The sequence below is a fragment of the Chelonia mydas genome, chromosome 1 (assembly GCF_015237465.2).
Source record: "Chelonia mydas isolate rCheMyd1 chromosome 1, rCheMyd1.pri.v2, whole genome shotgun sequence".
NCBI classification, from domain to species: Eukaryota; Metazoa; Chordata; order Testudines; family Cheloniidae; genus Chelonia; species Chelonia mydas.
Genome location: NC_057849.1, coordinates 221,366,627 through 221,379,211, shown reverse-complemented (window position 1 = coordinate 221,379,211; position 12,585 = coordinate 221,366,627). Strand labels below are relative to the sequence as shown.

At 39.8% G+C, this 12,585-nt stretch overlaps 1 protein-coding gene across 1 annotated transcript in view; it reads right to left on the bottom strand.

The window, feature by feature from the left end:
* LOC102940290 (potassium voltage-gated channel subfamily KQT member 1-like) overlaps positions 1-12,585 on the bottom strand; it is a 742,437-nt gene that overhangs the window by 229,163 nt on the left and 500,689 nt on the right. The gene's annotated exons all lie outside the window — the stretch shown is intronic.

Genomic DNA, 12,585 nt, shown 5'->3' with positions numbered 1-12,585 from the left:
TCCAAAAATTGAGGCACCCAAAATCAATAGTAATAAAATCTTACCTTAATACCTAACTAGCCCTGCGGGAGGAAGCAAAGAGGAGCGAGAGAAGAAAGAGAACGACTCTTTATTCAGCAGTTGCAGGTGGATGAACTCAGTCTTCTAGTAGGCCTGTTCTGTTTTTAACTCTATGATCAGGGTGGACTGGTTGCATTGCAAGCCAGAATACTATGCCACAAGCCAAGCCTCCCAATCATAGATTCCTTCCTTCTTTCACATCTTCTGCCAATCTCCCCCCCGCCCAATGCAAATCTCACAGTAGATTCTTCGCCTGTCAGGTAAATGTTACAGCTAGGCAAATATCTACCAAAAACCTGTCAAAATGTTACATGAATTTGCTCTGGTCCTGTTTGTGCCTCTTTTGTACTCACTTCCAAGGAACATTTTATGGGCACAACTTTTCACAGAAAACCAATGAATTTCAGTATTTGTGCTGGAAGTACTTACATGTCATACTCTCAGGGAACAGAAACAATACCATGTTACTTATATGACAATTCCCAACCAACAAAAACTCAAAACACTGCTCAAATTTAGAGTATTCAGGATTTTAGGATCACAGAACAAACAGTTCTAAGAAATGTTTGTAGAGTAAATCTGAATAGTGAATATATATATCTATGGAAACCACAATTTTCTCACAGATAGTGAGTCAGTAAAGAAAGATCCAGAACCCCACTACAATAGCAGAAAAACACAGTATCCAGCCTCCTGAGGGTTCTCACTCTGTGTGGGAGTCCACAAGTATGGTAGACCCACTGTAGCAGTTCCTGTGCCACACCTCCTCGGATCTTTGGCATGTCCAGGAGAAAGAAAATAGATGTATAATAGAGCAGGCCCCAAAGCCTCTGGATTGATGGGGGAAGAACTGGGAAGGTTGCTTAATACCAGTTTTGCCATGACTCCTGAAGCTGCCCTGAGCACAACTCTGATTCCATGATGTAGCTCAGACTCCTGGTCTGAATCATCACGAGGGCCACATGAGGACTAGTACATTGGCCTGAGGGCCGCGTCACTGAAACCTTTTCATACAACGATACAAAAGTATAGTAAAAAATGAAGAGTAATAGAGTATGCTATTAAAAGTCCATGTATTAACTTTTTTAAAACTATAATGCGAAGAGGGGTTTTAATAAAATATAAACACCTGTAACTATCCCTTATGTATTCAGTAACACTGATGATGATCTACAGTAGCATTAGGAAAGAAGATCAATCAACCAACCCATCAATCAAATCTTATTTTCATCCTAAAATAATACACTGTCTCTATCCAGTGCCTCTTTGCATCTTCACAGGAAAGTGTAAAGACAGCTTTACTATACAGATGAAATAGATTGTCAGAGTTACAATTTCACCATAATTCATCAAGAGAACCTGGGATAGAGGGAGCACAAATAGCAATGGGTTAAATACAGTAAGTGGATGACAGAGATAATCTATAATCTCTCTCTCTCTCTCTCTATATATATATCTATCTACTCAGGAACTGGAAAGAAGTTGTTCCTCATGCCATCCCTATGCCTCTAGGGTCAAGCTCTAATGCCTTTTACAGGTGGCACCTTGAAACATATGCAGGAATGCTATTAAAAACAAACAACCTTTTTGTGACCTGAGTGCAAACTTCTCTGATTATTGAGAATTTGAGATAAAGATGATTATGTTCCAGGAAATGTCTTGGCCAGCCACTTAAAAACAGCAGCCTCTCTGCAGCCACTCCATCCATGGGTCCAAGTATAACAGCTGAGTGTAAACAAACCCTGGGCATAAAAAAAAAGGGAACAAAAGAAACTGATCTGTACAGTGGCCAGAACAGCAACGTGCTGGCTAAGGATGACAGTTCTGTGAGCACTTAGAGGATTATATTATCCCCTTGAGGTATAGACACAACTCCCCTTAGAACTAGTTAATAATGTATGCTTAAGTTTGTGACCTAGTAGAAATATACTTTAAATACACTGCATGCACATACACAAATATATCTCATCATAAGAAATAGAAGGGAAGGAAGCAAGCACTTTACATTTTACTAATTAAATCTTGATAGCAAAGTGGAGACTATCTAACACTGAGAGCTCCAGATAACACTTTTGAACAGGTGTGATATGAATGTATGTCGACTTTTTAATTTGTCACATGTAATTTGTGTATTCACCATTCTTCCTAACAACACCCACACACACGCTGTGAAACATGACAAATTATAAAGCATGCTGTGGATTCTTCTCAATGTTTATAAAGCTGTACTCTAGTTTTTAGGCAGAAATTGGAAGGATGCCTCTTTTACTTGCAAAGTTTGAGTAAGAATACACCTTGGTGAAAAACTGCCATAAGTCTTCTTCAAAGATCAGTTGAAATGCAAAGTCATAATATGAAACTTTGTCTGATACATTTCTCACTTTACTTTTCCATCTGTCAGTATTCCCTTTATTTATTTACTTACAATATTTTAAACATGTATTGTCAGCACTTTAGGAGAGAAACTAAATCTTCTTCTATTTCCATAAAGCACTGCATGCATATGACAACATATAAATTACTGACACACATGTTGGCAGAAAATGGGTTACAAAATAATAATAAATAAGTTAATAATACGTATTATTGCTATTATTATTAATAATAATAGCAGCAGCAGTCAATGACAGGACAGAAATAGCCATGAATTGTTATTGTATATCTTCTGCAAAGTCCATCAAAAGAATGAATTCAACTGACAATCTGGAAAAAAAAAAGATTATCATGGGAATATCACTGTGTTGGATTTCATTCTGACTAGTGAATGGCATTTGTCAACTCTGTATGACTTTATAAATACTAGACTTGGGCCAGTTCTGCAATATATTTTCTATAGATATTAATTAGAAATTTTAATGAATTCATTTTGGTTATGCTCATGCTCCTTTTCATGTTTTCTTTCTGCAATCTCCATGCAGTTCATTGTGCTGCTACGAACTTCAACACTGAATGCACAAATATTTTTGGAAACTGAATTTTACAGTTGGGTGCGCAAATATCTGGAGCTGGAAGTGCTTGCACACTCATCCAATCTAGGGACAGATACAATACCATTTAACCTACCTGACCAAGCATAACTAATCAATACAGCTCAGATACCTAGCACTTAAGAGAGAATTGTTCACAGTGAATCCACAGATTTTAAAGCATTCATCAAGTAATAAATGCATCTCAGGAAATCGCAAACTGCTGAGGGCTATTCTGTGACCACAAATAAAAGCTAAAATCACTGGATAATTTTTTTGCTCTGAATCATTGGTTCATCTGTACTAAATGATGACTGATAATTCTTTGCTGGTGATTAAAAGGATTTGATCCCTTCTGAGAAAGATCTTTATATTGCACATTTCCAACAGAAATTTAGAAGCGCTGACCCAGCAAGCCCTCCATATGTGTAACAGCCCTTGGAATCCATGGGAACCATGTGTGTGGACAGTTTGAGGGTTTGGGTCTTTAGAGGGCAGCTTACGGCATTCATGTTATTACATCTCAGCCACCAGCATGCAGTATGAGTGTTAAAGAGCTGTCATCCTGAGACACTTGGGTTAAAACATCTTCAACATTTATACATTCTTGGTTGCCCTTAAAGGAGACAGACACTTAACAACCCATTTATATTTCCTGTGTGCTTCCTCATTTCTCTCACTATTGTTAATGAACAGATATTTTTATGATTTATTCATTAGCTGTATTGAGGGAGCACCGGGGAGCCCAGGCATGGACATGTAGCGTTGCTCAGGAGCTATAGGCTGTGCTAGATGCTGGACCAACTGAGAACAAAATATAACCCCTGCCACACACAGCTCACAGTCTAAGAAAGATATTAATGCTTGTCTTTCTCATCCTACTTGATCCCACAGCAAAGTCAAGGCTGAATTTTATGACATCACAATGGTTTACAGATCAACAGACAGTGAAGTTGTAAAACAGGATTATGACTTCATTGCAGGATCAAGCAGAAGGGGTAAGGTTCCTATGGGGGGAAAAGATCTAGACCAGTGCTAAGCTTTTGTTACAAAATCCCAAACCTCACTGAAGCTTTGCTATAAACCCAGAATTTGGTCCAGGCTCTTCCAAAGCTAGGTCGGTGAACATGGCTCGAGTTTCCGGTAAACACCCTCTCCTGCTACTCGCTGCATGGAGGGGTTTTTTTTAGAGCTGGCTTAAGGACGTAGGGATCTGCAGCTGCACAACCTATGTGTCGTGTTTGAAACAACTGCTATCTTTAACAAAGAAAAACCCTCCTGTGATTGCACTCTTTCTGCCTAGCCAGACCATATACTGTAACTATTTGTTTGCTTTTTTTTTTTTATAAAACAACTCCCTTTTCTGCTTCTCGCACCATGCAATAAATGCCACCACTAATGAGATAATATCAGTGTGTTTGAGAGCAGACTGACCCTGCTGTTTTCAAGCAGTTTCAACTTCTCGACAGTCAGGAGCCTGCCTAATGTTCTGTGGCTGCCTCTGGTCAATGACATGGTACAAACTGCCTTATCTCCCTGTGGGAGGGAGGTCATTGCCAAAACCACGGCTACTTGACTGGGGAGGAAGGCAGTCTATAATGATACAAGCAAACAGCCTGAGCCAAGTAAAGGGCTTACAACAAATAGCCCTAAATAACTCCAATCTGAAAGCATTTCAATTTTCTCTGCATGTCAACAGTCGGCACTGTCTCTGCTCTAAGTATGATTCAGGAGACTTTGTTAAACATTTTGCACTAAAAAGCCATCATTTGGGATTTTTGACGGGGGCACGTTCTCAAATATGCGCCTTCACTTTTTACACAGCCCTTTTAATTGAGCCCTGGCAATGGAGAGCGCTGTTAAAAAAAAAATCAGTTGTATGTTATGGTTAAATTGTTTTATTTTTATTTCCAATGTCATCCTTTCCTCCAGAACACTCGTGGGAACATGCTGTGTTGTTTTACCATCTCCCCATGTCATGTCCTTCATAACTGTGCTGGCTGGATGAGTGGGAGCACCTTGGCACACCCTATTCGTGTGGCTCCTCCCAGATGGGAAGAAAAATCTGTCTCAGTAGGTAACGCTGAGAGGAAGTTTCTGCCTTGGAGAGAAAGTGAAACTGTTTTCAGGGAACTGCCTCTGGTCCCCCTTCCAGTAATAAGTAGATGATCTGCTATTTACTGAGCTCATGCCTGTATCATCATTCTACAGACTCTGCCCGGCTGTGTTAACCCACTAATATGTAGACTGTGAGGTCCCTTAAAATAGTTAGTCAGACAGACTGAAATAAAAATTCTGCTCTCAGTTACACCAGGAAGATCCCTCTGTAAAACTGAGCAGCAATGGGTCCAGGCCCAGTATAACATCAAAGAAAAATAAAGAGATTCCAATGTGGGCCTACTAACCTCGACTATGTTCCTGCAGCAACCTATGCTAGTTAAGGAAGAATCTCAATTCATTCCCTTGAAGGTCTATCATTGTTGTGGAGAGGGTGCTAAGCTTGGGCAGGGTGTAGCCTCCATACACTTTGTTATATTTTTACCTCATTCTCTGCCAAGCATGAGTTGTTGTTTTGGTGAGCGATGCTGGATCTGTTCCTGAATCTGATCATTTAGGTGTAGATTCAGAAACGGCTCTACGCTGCTGCAACAGTGCGGAAATCCAGTACAAGCCCTGAAAAATTAAGTGTGGGGTGTGGGACTTGTGTGGTATGAGCGAAGATTTTATTGAGTCTCTCTCTTACTCTGCAGCCAAAAAGCAGTCATCAAAGGAAGAGAAAAACACACAAAACTGGAATAGTAAAATTCATGCTTGTCAGGGAAACAGCTAAACCACACATCAACACAATCTGTGGGAGGAAGTGAGGCCCTATGGCCCCAAGAAGTATTTCTCCTCCCTGAGTCATCCCCTGTTAGAGATAGGTTAGTAGTTCACCTGTGTGCCACATAGCTAGCTGGCTCACTGCATGATGCCCTTCCAATTGTGTGGCTCAGATCCCAAGGATTCTGCCATAGGGCCTGATCTAAAAGCCACTTAAGCTGGTGGGAGTTTTATCATTGATATCAATGAACTTTGGATCGGGTCCTTAATCCTTTCCTGGAGACACAAATATCTCCAATAAACAATTGGAGTACAGCAAATTAAAAGTGAAATAAACTCCTTTTTGTTCAAAATGTTTTCTTTTTCATGTGTCCCCCAGTGTGGAAATCTTACTATAAGAGAGATTGTTTGATTTTTAAAAAATCTATCATTTATTTTTAAAGGTCTGTTTTTCACATCTTTGTACTGGGAACAGCCTTCTTCTCTGCTTAAATTAAGTCCAAAATGCCAACCAATTTAAAGAAAATATTCTATTTTCCAGAACCCTGTTGCTTACAAAAATAAGTTCTTTTGCTTCACAGCTTCCCTATGTGATAGAGTTGGACAGGCAAAAAGCAGTCTTTCTGATCTGACAGTGTACAATAATGCCAGCTGATGAAATGATCTTTAGCTATCAGAAAAATCACACTCTAGTCAGAAATGTTTTCCCTTGTTTAGAAAACTAGAGCAAACCATTCTGATAAAAGCTCTTAAATCTTGTTTATGTTCCACAAAATGATAAGTTTATTTCAAATTGAAAGTTGAGTTTATCACAAACACAAAGAATTTAAAAAAATCATACAAGCAGAATCCTCACTCAAAACTGAATTAAAAACAGTCTAGTCTGAAATAAAGGTATATATTAGCCCTTTATAGCATTCTTCTTTTAAAAAGAGAGAGACAGAACAAACTATGCATTTAATATGTGCTTAAGCAACTGTAACAGCATAGTAAGAGCTTGTATTTTTTCTGGCACACTCCTGTGTCATAATCCCATTGCATACTTTCAAATGTATTTATAAATTGCTCAGCTTCTATCAACAAACTCATTCAAGGCTGTGTTATTTAAAAGGTGAATGCAAAATTCACAGAGCTCACAATGTCCACTCTGACTGATATGTCTGTTACCAAGCAGCACTAAATCATCCCTTTCCAACTGAAAATAAAATGAGGACTAAAGGATACCAAAAAAGGAAGACAGTGCCCATATTTAGCTCCAGCAAGCTGAGCTGATGCCAAATAATATACTTCAAAACTCATTTCCATTAAAAAGAAACTTACCAAAAAAAAAAAAAAGCATTTACCTTGCCTGACTTTGCATGGGTAAACATTCCTGCATAAAACGTGAGATGCTGTGTTTAGAAATGTATCCTGAGCAGGAAATGAACTGGGTTTCAGGGAAAACAAAACCATCCTGGGCCAAATTCGGCCATCAGTGAGATGGCTGAAGTGAGTGGGAGCTGCACCCACCTCACTAAGGGCAAAACTGGACCCCATATCTTGCTCCTCCCTCACCCCCCAGTGTGGACGTAAATCCTGCTTTATAAATTGCAGAGATATACGAGGGATTCTAAAACCATGTGAAACCATGCAGATTATTTTAAAAGGAATAACATTATTGAAAAAAATGTTATACAAGCAGTGGTAAACCTCAGTGGTCTGGGTCTCAGACAACAGAAAATCCCTTTGACAAGTAGTAAACATACTAAAAATAGGAACTGTTTCTTTTTTTAAACTCAGCTTAAAATAATTGCCTTTGCTCTTCTATCCTGATTTGCAGCTCCATTTTTAGGTGTTCAGCAACCTTCCACTGTATATTAACATGACCAGGGTTTAATTCTGCAACCCATCTTGGGGTTTAACCCCCATTTACTGTCAAGAGAGCAACATCATTATCAACTGAAGGAAGCTCCCCAGGGCAAAATTCTGGCCTCAGATGTATGCATGCAACTTTCAATTTAATTTAACATCTAATATCTAAGGGAAGAATTAGACCTTTACGCTAGCTAAAAAAAATGCTAGCCTCAGTCTGTGTGCATGTTAATATATACTTTTAAAATCCTCACTGCAGTGGGATATATATTAGTATGTTTAATAAAATGCCCTATATGTTTCAGAGGTTTGGCATAAGTTCTTCTAATTTTCCTTTCACTTTGAAGTGTTCCCCCCTCCCCCTTCTGTAATTCTGACAAGAGTTTCCTTTTCATTTTGACTTAACAGGCATTCCACCACAACAAGGGATTCTGTGATCCTAATCTTCTAATTTAGTTACTGTGTATCTGTAAAGTAGACTTGTATTTCATTGCTGTATCGCCAATACTGCTACAGCTCTAGTTTGTTATTTCATATCTAAAATCTGATTGTGTTCTTTAGTTTTCAGTTCATTAAAGTTCACGTTAGCTTTTCTACTGAAACAAAAGGAACGTTTCCGTGGTCATAAAAGTAGTAACTGGGGGTGGGAGGGGTAGGGGAACAGCCTTTGAACATTTGGCACAGTAGTTTGTATTTTAATATTCTCCTTGTGCATGAATTTAAAATAAAAATATATTGTTTATAGGAGCCTTCAGCTAAGAAAGTAAACAAAGGTTCTTTTAAATATAGCCCCACAAGTAATTATAATGCAGAGTAGGAAAGAAGGATGGGAACACTAACATTATGCTGTGCAATGTGTAATCAAACATTTTGAGTAAACAACAGAATTACCATAAAAGCCAAGTTCAGTGCCTTATAGGTCACTGGGTGTCAGGGGCTATCACTCAGAGATTCCCTGCACAGTGAAAATGCACTGAAAATAATTTTGACTTCAACTCTTTCCATGTTGCGTCAGTAAAACTTGAAACCTAGAGTGGCCCTTTTATCTGAACATTTCTCTCAGCTACAGAAAAGCTGCAGACACCAGCGTAGGAACAAGCCAGTTCCATTTGAGGGCAAAACGTTATTGTCAATGCAGCTTGGTCTTCAACTATGGAAGATGTGTTTTCCTGCCTCTGTACTTCATTCAAATTTAATTTCCATGTTGTGCCAGCAGAAAAGAGCTTTTTGTTAACCAAAACAGACCAGGCAGCAAGTGATAAAAATGCAAAGGGAGAGGGAAAATAAAAATGACTACAATGGGTTTTATAAAATAAATAATAATAATAAAAATGCGTAGTAACTTCCACCCGAGGCTCTCAAAAATGCTTATAAATTAATGAATTCTCTATTAATTAACCACATCTCACAACACTCTCTAAGGCAGATAATACTATTTCCATTTTACAGACAACTGTAAACAGAGGCCTCTAGTGGTTATGTGACTTGCCCCAAGTCAAAGTCAGGAAGAACCTCAGAGGTGAAAATCCTAACCCCTATTGAATCCATGCCAAAACGTACAATGCAAGCAGGATTTTGCCCCAAGATCCTGACTCCGAGTATATTACTCTTACCACTTACTACACTGCTTTTTTTTTTTAACTGCCATAGTTCCTGTTTATTTAATGTAGTTGATGCATAGACAGCAGTGGGTCTAATAACTGTGGAGCCATCAGGGGTATTGTCTTTAGCTATAACTGAACTGCAGCACTCCTGCATGGCTGAAATTATGTTTTGTTGTAGATTTTGTTTTAGTCCCCAGTATAGTATTTGTTCACAATACCGTATAGCTTTTGCCATCTCTAAAGCACTCTGCAGATACTAATTTATTCTCCCCATGTGAGGTAGTTAAGTATTATTAGATTCATTTCTTCAGTCACAGGGAGGTATGAAATATACAAACTACTGCTGCCACCAAATGGTTCCAAATTAAGAGGACAGCTTTAAGTTCTGGCCAGTCTCCATAAAAGTCCTGCTTGCAATGGTTACCTGGGAGACATGGCAAATCAGCTCCACACCTCTTAAAAGTGCCCCGCCATTTGGTAGACTGTGCCAAATGGCTCCATCCCAGCCCCTCACCCAGTGTAATAGTGGTTCCATTCAGCTTGAATCATTATGCCACTTGCTCCTGCAGGACTTTCCCCCTCCAGAAGCCCAAAGCCCGGGCCAGCAGAAGCCAATGCTGAATCCAGCCCATTATCCTTTTTGTGCAGATGGGGAAGTTGAGGAATAGATGTTAAGTGACTTGTCCAAGGCCAGAGTGGTAAGCAAGCATCAGAAGTAGTTGTAGAACTCATGAGTTTTAGCTGCCAGTTCTGTGGTCTAACTACTAAAGCATGGCTCTTTCTCATATAGTCTCCTTTCTCAGAAGGGTCCAGCCTGCAAAACTGGATTCAGTACCTTTGCTAGAGCAAGTTACTACACCAAGAGTACTTCTAACTTTCTCCTCATCTAACAGTTACCGAAGCACAAACATATAATAATGTGCAATGCTATAATTAACCATAAATCTCTGCTTTGAACCAAAAGAGCTCTGACATAGTATACTGTGTAACTGAAAGGCTGGAACAAGAGCACAACTATCACCGAATCCACCTTTGAATAAGTTTCTGTCTGTATGATGTGCTTGCTTTTTTGGTCTAACCCACAAGTTTGCATTTGTATGGTTAGCTACGGAGCATATATTATTTACCAACACCACCATTAAAACGCCAGGATCTGGCAATGCTCCAACTGAGAACTGAACGGTAGACACTGTATGTTTAATTTAAGAAACAGTACAGCTAAGCCTTAAAATACTGATCCTTGAATGCTATACATTTAAATCATTCAGTTAAAAGAGTTATTTCCAAAGCCTTTTCTTTTCTATTCACAAAATTATTTGGGGCTCATGAGGAATCAGGAGCCGAATGATACCCAACAAAGGGCCTTATTCTGCAAAGTGCTGAGCACCCTCTATTCCCAGTCCTATATCAATCCAGGTACTTTTACAGCCCGCATTCACTGCAGTGTCTGAGCAACCTCTGAGTATTTCAAAGTAGAGATAACAATAGTATCTCTGGTTTTAGAGTGGTAGCCGTGTTAGTCTGTATCAGCAAAAAGAACGAGGAGTACTTGTGGCACCTTAGAGATGAACAAATTTATTTGAGCATAAGCTTTCATGGGCTAAAGCCCACTTCATCAGATGCATGCAGTGGAAAATACAGTAGGAAGATATATACATACAGAGAACATGAAAAAATGGGTGTTGCCATACCAACTCTAATGAGACTCATCAACTAAGGTGGGCTATTATCAGCAGGAGAAAAAAGACTTTTGTAGTGATAATCAGGCTGGCCCATTTCAAACAATTGACAAGAAGGTGTGAGTAACAGTAGGGGGAAAATTAGCATGGGGAAATAGTTTTTAGTTTGTGTAATGACTCATCCACTCCCAGTCTTTATTCAAGCCTAATTTAATGGTGTCCAGTTTGCAAATTAATTCCAGTTCTGCAGTTTCTTGTTGGAGTCTGTTTTTGAAGTTTTTTTGTTGAAGAATTGCCACTTTTAGGTCTGTAATCGAGTGTCCAGGGAGGTTGAAGTGTTCTCCAACTGGTTTTTGAATGTTATAATTCTTGACATCTGATTTGTGTCCATTTATTCTTTTGCATAGAGACTGTCCGGTTTGGCCAATATACATGGCAGAGGGGCATTGCTGGCACATGATGGCATATATCACATTGGTAGATGTGCAGGTGAACGAGCCTCTGATAGTGTGGCTGATGTGATTAGTCCTTTGATGGTGTCCCCTGAATAGATATGTCGACACAGTTGGCAACGGGCTTTGTTGAAAGGATAGGTTACTGGGTTAGTTTTTTTGTTGTGTGGTTGCTGGTGAGTATTTACTTCAGGTTGGGGGGCTGTCTGTAAGCGAGGACTGGCCTGTCTCCCAAGATCTGTGAGAGTGATGGGTCATCCTTCAGGATAGGTTGTAGACCCTTGATGATGCGCTGGAGAGGTTTTAGTTGGGGGCTGAAGGTGACGGCTAGTGGCGTTCTGTTACTTTCTTTGTTGGGCCTGTCCTGTAGGTGTTTGTCTCTGTTTGAGGGGTTGGAGCAAATGCGGTTGTATGTTAGAGCTTGGCTGTAGACAATGGATCGTGTGGTGTGGTCTGGATGAAAGCCGGAGGCATGTAGGTAAGTATAGTGGTCAGTAGGTTTCTGGTATAGGGTGGTGTTTATGTGACCATTGCTTATTAGCAGTGTAGTGTCCAGGAAGTGGATCTCCTGTGTGGACTGGTCCAGGCTGAGGTTGATGGTGGGATTGAAATTGTTGAAATCATGGTAGAATTCCTCCAGGGCTTCTTTTCCATGGGTCCAGATGATGAAGATGTCATCAATGTAGCGCAAGTAGAGTAGGGGCATTAGGGGACGAGTGCTGAGGAAGCGTTGTTCTAAGTCAGCCATAAAAATGTTGGCATACTGTGGGGCCATGAGGGTACCCATAGCAGTGCCGCTGACTTGAGGGTATATATTGTCCCCAAATGTGAAATAGTTGTGGGTGAGGACAAAGTCACAAAGTTCAGCCACCAGGTTTGCCGTGACATTATTGGGGATACTGTTCCTGACGGCTTGTAGTACATCTTTGTGTGGAATGTTGGTGTAGAGGGCTTCTACATCCATAGTGGCCAGGGATGGTGTTTTCTGGAAGATCACCAATGGATTGTAGTTTCCTCACTCTCCCTGGTTTTTGTTTGCTTGTTTGTTTTTGTCTTCCAACAGCTTGTAGGGAAAATGTTGAAGTTTATAGGGGGTTGCTTTGTTTATGTTCCAGTGTGTGTCAGGGAGAACTTACCGACTGGAAGCTAAGTT